We start from the raw sequence: 9,558 nt of genomic DNA on the forward strand, positions 1-9,558 counted from the left end.
ATTATTAAATTCCATCCGTTTGTGCAATGGGCAGAATGCTGTATACAGCTAACAGTGAAAAAACTCTGCAAAAAACACTAAGGACTGAAATAACTACATTTAAAGAACAATGGGCCATATGTATCATTGAAATTCGCATTCGCAAAGGCCGTAATTCGCAGAATTTTGGTCTTTGCGAATGCGAATTTGCAAAATGATATGTATGAAGGAAATCCCGATACAAAAATAAGGAATTGCAAAATTTGCGATTCCTTATTTTGTGATTGCATTTAAGGAATCGCAAAATTTGCGATTCCTTAAATGCAATGTAAGAAGGCAAAAAAATTTGCTAAATGGCCTTAAGGAATCGCAACTTACCACCAACTTCTAGTTGGTGGTAAGTTGCGAATTCATTGAAAAATGCACATTTTTGCATTTTTCAAAGTGCCATGTGACGCACATACATGCCCTTAGGGCATGTATGTGCACCACATGTGCACCTTTGCTTATTTCAGGGGTGCAACAGGGTGTCCTTTGGACACCCCTGCACCCTTGAAATTATTCTCAATTTGCGATTAGCAAATTGCGAATCGCAAATTGAGAGAAAATTCCCATTCCTTCCTATGGGCCTCCTGGCCCATAGAAATGAATGGGGAAAGTATTCCTTAATTGCGAATTCACAATTTGCGAATTCGCAATTAAGGAATATCAAGAAATCGCGAAACAATTGCATCTTTCTTGATACATACCATTTTGCGATTCTGAAATAGCGATTTCTTAAAAATCGCTATTACAGAATCGCCAAATAGTTCCTTGATACATATGGCCCTTAATGACTAAAAATGGAAAAAAATGAAAATTCGATTTTGACAATGTTGTAGTGAAAAATTAATTTCTCCTCCATGTTGTGGCCAAGGGAGACGTAAGAGCAGAGGAGAGATAAAGAGAGAGACAGAGCCAAAAAGAAAAATAAGAGACGTAGTGGGGAGTAGAGACAAACGGAGAGGGGGAAAGGAAAGAGGGAGAAATGATTGACGAGAGAAGATAGGAAAAGAGGCGAGAGGGGGTGACATAATTATAGATAAACAAAATCAGGGAAGGAGACGGAGGGAGACAGAGGGCGACAGACAGAGGGAGAAAGACAGAGGGAAGGGGGCGACAGAAGGAGGGAGACAGATAGAGGGAGATACAGGGTGGGATACAGACAGAGACAGACAGAGGGAGGGAGACAGAGAGAGAGGGAAAGAGAGTGAGACAGAGAGAGAGGGAGACAGAGAGAGCGAGGGAGACCAAGAGAGAGGGAGACCGAGAGAGAGGGAGACCGAGAGAGAGGGAGACCGAGAGAGAGGGAGACCGAGGGAGGGAGACAGAGGGAGGGAGACAGAGGGAGGGAGACAGAGGGAGGGAGACCGAGGGAGGGAGACCGAGGGAGGGAGACACAGAGAGAGGGAGACCGAGGGAGGGAGACAGAGAGAGAGGGAGACAGAGAGAGAGGGAGACCGAGGGAGGGAGACAGAGAGAGGGAGACAGAGAGAGAGGGAGACAGATAGGGCGGGAGACAGAGGGAGGGAGACAGAGACAGACAGAGGGAGACAGAGAGAGAGGGAGACAGATAGGCGGGAGACAGAGGAAGAGAGAGAGAGAGAGAGGGTGGAAGACAGAAGGAGGAAGACAGAGGGCGACAGACAGAGGTAGGGGGTGACAGAGGGAGGGAGACAGACAGGGAGACAGATAGAGGGAGACAGACAGAGACAGACAGAGGGAGGGAGACAGAGAGAGAGGGAAAGACGGAGACAGAGAGAGAGGGAGACCGAGAGAGAGAGGAAGACAGAGGGAGGGAGGCAGAGGGAGACAGAGAGAGAGGTAGACAGAGAGAGAGGGAGACAGGGAGACAGAGAGAGAGGGAGACCGAGAGGGAGGGAGGCAGCGGGAGGGAGGCAGAGGGAGGGAGACTGAGGGACAGAGACTGAGGGAGGGAGACAGAGGGAGGGAGACAGAGGGAGGGAGACAGAGAGAGGGAGACAGAGAGAGAGAGGGAGACAGACAGAGTGAGTGAGACAGAGGGAGACAGAGAGAGAGAGAGCGAGGGAGAGTGAGAGAGAGAGGGAGACAGAGAGGGAGGGAGACAGAGAGAGAGAGGGAGGGAGGGAGACAGAGACAGATAGAGACAGACAGAGACAGATGCAGGCAGAGACAGGGGCAGGGGAAGACACGCAGAGACAGACAGAGACAGAGAGGGAGACAGAGGGAGGGAAACAGGGACAGATAGAGGCAGATAGAGGCAGAGACAGGGACAGACAGGTAGGGGCAGAGACTAAGACAGACAGAGAGACATAGAGGGAGATGGAGGGAGAGAGAGAGGGAGGGAACAGAGGGTGACAGAGGGAGACAGAGAGGGAGACAGAGAGAGGGAGATAGAGGGAGGGAGAAAGACAGAGGGAGACAGAGAGAGGGTGAAAAAGGGAGGTAGACAGAGGGATGGAGACAGAGGGATGGAGACAGGCAGAGGGAGGCAGACAGAGGGAAACAGACAGAGGGAGACAGACAGAGGGAGACAGTCAGAGGGTGACAGTCAGAGGGCGACAGTCAGAGGGCAACATACAGAGGGAGACAATCAGAGGGCGACAATCAGAGGGAGGGAGACAATCAGAGGGAGGGAGACAAAGGGAGGGAGACAAAGGGAGGGTGACAAAGGGAGTGAGACAAAGGGAGTGAGACAAAGGGAGGGAGACAAAGGGAGTGAGACAGAGAGGGAGACAGAGAGGGAGAGGGAGACAGAGAGAGAGAGGGAGACAGAGGGAGGGAGGGAGACAGATAGACAAAAGGCGACAGACAGAGGGCGACAGAGGGAGGGCGACAGACAGAGGGAGGAGGGCGACAGAGGGAGGTAGACAGACAGAGGGAGAGAGACAGACAGAGGGAGGGAGACAGAGGGAGAGAGAGGTAGGGAGACAGGGAGAGAGAGTGAGATAGACAGACAGAGTGAGTGAGACAGAGGGAGACAGAGAGAGGGAAAGGGAGGGAAAGAGAGATCGAGAGAGAGGGAGGGAGACAGTGAGACAGAGGGGAGACAGGGAGAGAGAGAGGGAGACAGAGGGAGGGAGACAGACAGAGGGCGACAGACAAAGGGCGACAGACAGAGGGAGACAGACAGAGGGAGGAGGGCGACAGAGGGAGGTAGACAGAAAGAGGGAGAGAGACAGACAGAGGGAGGGAGACAGAGGGAGGGAGACAGAGGGGGAGAGAGGAAGGTAGACAGGGAGAGAGAGGGAAGGAGACAGAGAAAGAGCGAGGGAGAGAGAGATAGACAGAGTGAGTGAGACAGAGGGAGGGAGACAGAGAGATAGAGAGAGGGAGGGAGACAAAGAGAGAGAGGGAGGGAGACAGAGAGAGAGGGAGGGAGACAGAGAGAGAGGGAGGGAGACAGAGAGACAGAGAGAGAGAGAGAGAGAGAGAGAGAGAGAGAGAAAGATTTGTGCATGCCGGGTCTGGTGGCTACGTGGACGAAGGCGTCCGCTGCAGGGACCTGTGTTCAACCTCATGGTCATAGCCTAGCCATGCTCTAGCCTTTCCCCCCTCCCCCACTGACCCCGCCTCCACCGGTGCAGCCCTCGCCCACAAACAACACTTTAAATTTGGCCCCTGAGAGAAAGTTTGTGAGTTCCCATGCTCTAGAACCGCATCAACCTGATTTAAAATGTTTTTGTTTTTTTCCGGTCATTTTTAGTTTTCCCCCCTGTTTTATTGTAGTTGCCAGGTCGTCTGCTGTGGCGCCTCACAAGATTTTTCTCTTCCCCCTATGGGTTTCTTTGTTTATTTAAGCTCTTTGTCTTATTAGATGTTTTTTAATGTATTTAATACTTGTGCTCAATCATGTCGGAGGATGGTGATGAAGTTAAAATGTTGCCCCCCCCTGGAAACATTTCTGCGGATGCCCATGCACCCGTTTCAGGTTTAATTTATTTCACTACATGGTTTTATTCCCCAACCAAAATGATTGGTCACACAATGTTTCTGTGTGTCCTTGTGATTCAATGTCTCTACAGTCTACAATTCACGTCCTTTTTTTCTGCAAATTTTATGTACCATTACGTAGACGGTGGATAACACCACTATTAAAGGTTCTAAAGATCCGTAAATGCCGCCCGACCTATCTGGTCTTACAGCTATTGGAAAATAACCTGATGGCAAAATCCATTGTACAGTTTCTTAAACTGTGTGTCAGGCACCGAATGAACCTTTAAATAGTTACTGAATAGCCTTTCCGAAACAATATGCACTGATAAAATGTTTTACAATACCCTTTGATATTAGAAAGAATGTGAATTTTAAAAATAACTTTTATTGTGTTTTTATGTACTTTTATGGCTTTCAAAAATAACGGAAACCGAATAAAGATGATTTGATTTGATTTGACTGCCATTTTAATGTCCCATCTGGTACAAACATTTTAAAAACCTTCGAAAGCACGAGTTTTGCCCTTTATCAGTATATACTTTTAAATCCCTCACTGCTAATTAAAGTAAACATAGACAGAATGGCCATTTTAGAAATGAATACAGACGATGTTGTACAACGTTCTATTCGAGTAGCAAGTCTGAGACTTTGCAGAATCTCAAAAAGTGAAAAATGGCTTGGTGTGTTTCTCTAGAAAAGATGGCAACCCTTTCGGGCTAGAGTGGCAGTGCTCCAAAGCAATGGCAATGCCATTAGCAACATAATACTATTTTTAATTGATCTTCATTCTATTTTAGTCATTGAAAGATTACATAATATTTGTCCAGCATGATAATACTTATCGGGCCAAAGGTCATGTTGTCTAATTCCAATTGATGTAATTGATATTTGAATTATTCGTTTGGAAACCAGAAGCCTTATGCCTCTTTTTGGTCTAGCCCTTTCCTCCTCTGCTTTGGCTGGGTCTGGTAGAAGGCATTTTTAGGTCTCGCCTGTCGATGCGCATGCGCATCGAGCAAGGCGAGAGTATTGGCACTTATCCGCTCTTTATCCACACTGCAAGGAATCGTGGCGATTCCTTGCAGTGCACGATAAATTTAAGCTCAATGCGCATGCGCATTGAGCTTAAATGCGCGTGCACATGCCCCCAGCCGCCTACTCTCTCTCTCAGCCTTCCCACAACTCCGCCCCCTCACTACTTGATTGCACGGCCGCTAGGCCGTGCCTCCCCTACTCTCCTCCCCCCTCCTCCTCTCCTCCCATGCCTGCCTGCCTGCCTCAACTCTCCGCCGCCTCGATCTTCTGTAAGATCCACCACGTGTTTGGGTCAGAGCTACGATTTTAGCAACTTTCACAATACTCCGCCCTCTTATTGTTCTAGGTGATGAGAAACACAGGAGATTCCCAGAATCGCCGCTGGTGCTTACTTCCGGCCCCTCTGATTGACACTCTTGGAACAATTGATCAGTGAGGCTCGGGATTTTCCATTGGAGACACTCAACAGCAGCCTGCCCAGTGACGTCACATCCCGGAACGTTCAACAGTTCACTTGCGGGAATCGAAGCTCGCCGGGACGCATGCGCAGTTGTATGTTAACAAGCACGTACTAAGCGAAGTGCTGCGAGTATGGAACTCCTGCCCTCTCCCGTCCCGTGAAATCTCAGACCGGGCATTGGTGCCACCTTTCACGAAGAGGTTCGCAGCGGGCAGTTGGTCGTATCCAGGGTCGCTTTCTCATCGTCTGCGCGATTGTGTGAATTGACAAACACTTCATCTGCGACCAGGTGAGTGTTTGTCTTTTTGGAGTGTCCGAAAACCCTGGTATGGTCGCTCACTACCTGCGTCGGACAGTTAGGATTCCTTGGTTCTGTTAAAGTCGTTTGCAGCGCACACTGAAATATATGTGAATAACCTGCCTCTATTTGTTTGTTCCTGCACCAAGAAGATAAACGGTCTTTTTAGAGCCTGGCTGGCCGTGAGCCTGATCTAGTACTGTTACTGGCACAGGGTCTTACGTTGCTGAGGGCGATAGGGTTTGTTTCGCCATTGCCTTTACGCAACTAGGACTGAACGACACTACTGTCCAGTCCCATAGCAAGCAAGATGTGTTGGTGGCACGAGCAGCTGCCCATCTGACCTGGAAGCATCGGCATGACGAACTGCAGCGATTGGTCACTAACAAAGTGTAGCCAAAGACTTGGGGCTTATTTACAAGCCCCTTGCGTCATTTTTAACATGGGGAAAAGTGGCGCAAGGGGCTTGTAAATCTGCCCCTTGGTCCCTGAGCATTGTTAGGGCGAGAGAGCACCATCATGAGTAAACGTTCATTATTTGCGGCAAAGGCCCACAGGTCTTATTGATGGGTGACTGGTGATTGCATTAATATTAAACTTTGCGTTTGTCTCTCGCGCCATATCAGGGCTTAGAAATAGAGGGCGGACCAACTAGACTTAAACCGGGGCACACAATCCCAACTTTAGAGCGGAAACTAAAAAAGGACTAGCGCCGCGAATACCTCTAAACTCACTCATCATGGCAGTGCTCTAAGTAAAGTAATATATCCAAGTTTATAACACGCAAATACTCGAATATGCCTCGAGTTTACCCAGAATGAATTTAAAAAATCTGAATTATACCAAATATAAACACATAAAAATAAAATGTTTGTCCTAGTATCTTATTTATATACTTTCAACACAGCGAAGTGTAAATAATAGTCACCCCTTATAACCCAGTGTGTTGCCTCAACCCCTTACATTCTGCAGATTTTGTAATACATTTGTCAATTGATCAATACATAAAACGATTCATTTCAAGTACAGCAGTAGTGCAAAATATACACACAAACAGGTATATCTATATTAATATTCAAGACCCTCAACCCCTCACCCTCACCCACCTTCACTCACCTTCACTCACCCTCACTCACCCTCACTCACCCTCACTCACACTCACTCACCCTCACCCACCCTCAACCCCTCATCCTCACTCACCCTCAACCCCTCACCCTCACTCACCCTCAACCCCTCACCCTCACTCACCCCCACTCACCCTCAACCCCTCACCCTCAACCCCTCACCCTCAACCCCTCACCCTCACTCACCCTCACCCTCACTCACCCTCAACCCCTCACCCACCCTCAACCCCTCACCCTCAACCCCTCACCCTCAATCCCTCACCCACACTCACCCACACTCACCCACACTCACCCACACTCACCTTCACCCTCACTCACCCTCAACCCCTCACCCTCACTCACCCTCAACCCCTCACTCACCCTCAACCCCTCACCCTCAACCCCTCACCCTCACTCACCCTCACCCTCACTCACCCTCAACCCCTCACCCACCCTCAACCCCTCACCCTCAACCCCTCACCCTCAATCCCTCACCCACACTCACCCACACTCACCCACACTCACCCACACTCACCCACACTCACCCTCACTCACCTTCACCCTCACTCACCTTCAACCCCTCACCCTCACTCACCCCCACTCACCCTCAACCCCTCAACCCCTCACCCTCCCTCACCCTCACTCACCCTCAACCCCTCACCCTCACTCACCCTCAACCCCTCACCCTCAATCCCTCACCCTCACCCACACTCACCCACACTCACCCCCACTCACACTCACCCCCACTCACACACCCTCACCCTCACTCACCCTCACCCTCATGCTAAACCCATTAACAATTCTAAAAGCACTAACTCTAATGCTGCGAGACCTATTGCATTTCTAATGCTTGTTTACATGTATTGCCTTTCGTTTATTGTCTCACTTTCTGAAATTGCTCTAGTGTTCCTCCTTTCTAGTTGTAGTCTTATCCCTCCGGCACCTTTCCCTGTCTCTCTCTTCCACAGCTACTTCATCTAATTGCCTGATTATAATATTTATATATATGGAAATAAAACATGAGCTATACACTGGTTAACACAACATTGTATATGATCAGCGTAGCAAAAGTACACGGCAGGTTCCATAGTGTAGTGGTTATCACGTCTGCTTTACACGCAGAAGGTCCTGGGTTCGATCCCCAGTGGAACCACTTTTTTTTTTTCATGAAAACAATTTGTACCTAGTTTGTAAATATTGTTTCAATCTTCAAAATGTAAATTTTATCAGCAACAATCAAAAACATTTACTATATCAAGCCCGTAACCGTTTTATCAATAAATGTAATGAAGCTGCTTGTGTTTCCAAAAGCGTCTCGGCTAATTCTGTTTGATGATGTATTGTGATGTTTATAAATAAAAAACATCTGTCAACATTGTATGACAAAAAAAAATTAAAAGGGAACAAGGCCCCAGCGAGATTTGAACTCGCGACCCCTGGTTTACAAGACCAGTGCTCTAACCCCTGAGCTATGGAGCCATGTAGCAGAACGCGCCGGTGCTCATTTATTTCTTGCACCCCACGAACACGTTCCACCCATGCAAATGATGCTCAAATTGTGTCTAAAATACAACAGCGGCTTGAGTTTACGCCCCCTGCACTTTACCCCCATATTGCTTTGAAATGGAACATTATATGTAAAAGAAAATAAAGGTCGGACGCACAATCCATGAAGAGCATGGGCTAACACAGACACGAAAATAGGATGGCACTTTCAAGAGAACGAGTTGCGAGAGCAGCCCCTTCAAGGGTTACAATTTTGACAATTCTCTATTTGTGTATTCGAAAAGGGTGTGTAGACACGGTTCAACAAACTCCATACTATACGAAGCGGACACCTGGCTACAAAGTTGTAGGGTGAAAATGAATCGGTGTAATAATTTCAGGGACTGGTCGGAAAGTCTGAGTGGGAGGGTTTTATTTCAATAAATCCAGGCAGTGACCAAGGAAGACAATATGGGAACACAATATTAATAAGAAGCCTTTTAATTCAGCTCATTAATTAACGTTGTTTAGGCTTGCACTAAAAAAATTACAGGTCCCACCGAGATTTGAACTCGGATCGCTGGATTCAGAGTCCAGAGTGCTAACCATTACACCATGGAACCACCTGATCATACATGGCTCTGTACTGGTTATAAAAGAAACTTCTGAAGTCTTTTTTGTGAGGAATCAAAATATAGATAAATGTTACACATATCCACAAACGTTATGGTTAGCTGGAAAAACATATCCTTCATCTCAACTTTTTGCATTATAGTGTGTTCAAAGACTTATATAGCAAATTGATTTATACTCAAATGTAATAATACTATTTCAATAAAAAGAAGGGCCTCCCGCACCCATCCCCTCCCCTCACATTTCTTTGTGTAAGTCTGTTGGGCGCGCGCTATCCCACCGGCACTAGAGTGTTCAAGCATGTTAACTGCCGCACATTTACGTCGGGGCTTCTACCTCAAGATGGCGCCTGATGACGCATCACTTCTCCTTTGTGTGTTCTAAAATGGTGTCTGAACACGCAGCTTAGCGTGCAGGATACCACTAATGACGGTACTCGACCCTCAGGGCCACAACAAAACCGATCAATAGCTTCGTAGGAATACAGTTAAAGGAACACACACTGCATGCGTAAAAACAAAGAGAAAGAGATACTGGATAGAGCAAGAGCACACTAAGCATGTAAGAGAGCAAATTGGGCATGCGCAGTAAATGCAACCGTTACCCCC

The 9,558-nt window shown here is 47.6% G+C and overlaps 3 non-coding genes across 3 annotated transcripts; 1 reads left to right on the forward strand and 2 right to left on the reverse strand.

The window, feature by feature from the left end:
- Nucleotides 1-7,912: 7,912 nt before the first annotated feature.
- Nucleotides 7,913-7,985, forward strand: TRNAV-UAC (transfer RNA valine (anticodon UAC)). Its single transcript has one exon. It is a non-coding gene; the product is annotated as a tRNA-Val (tRNA).
- A 253-nt stretch (nucleotides 7,986-8,238) lies between these two features.
- On the reverse strand, nucleotides 8,239-8,311 carry TRNAT-UGU (transfer RNA threonine (anticodon UGU)). The gene has a single exon. It is a non-coding gene; the product is annotated as a tRNA-Thr (tRNA).
- A 557-nt stretch (nucleotides 8,312-8,868) lies between these two features.
- TRNAQ-CUG (transfer RNA glutamine (anticodon CUG)) lies at nucleotides 8,869-8,940 on the reverse strand. Its single transcript has one exon. It is a non-coding gene; the product is annotated as a tRNA-Gln (tRNA).
- Nucleotides 8,941-9,558: the final 618 nt, after the last annotated feature.

This window comes from Lissotriton helveticus, chromosome 1_2 (genome assembly GCF_964261635.1).
Source record: "Lissotriton helveticus chromosome 1_2, aLisHel1.1, whole genome shotgun sequence".
Taxonomy (NCBI): Eukaryota; Metazoa; Chordata; class Amphibia; order Caudata; family Salamandridae; genus Lissotriton; species Lissotriton helveticus.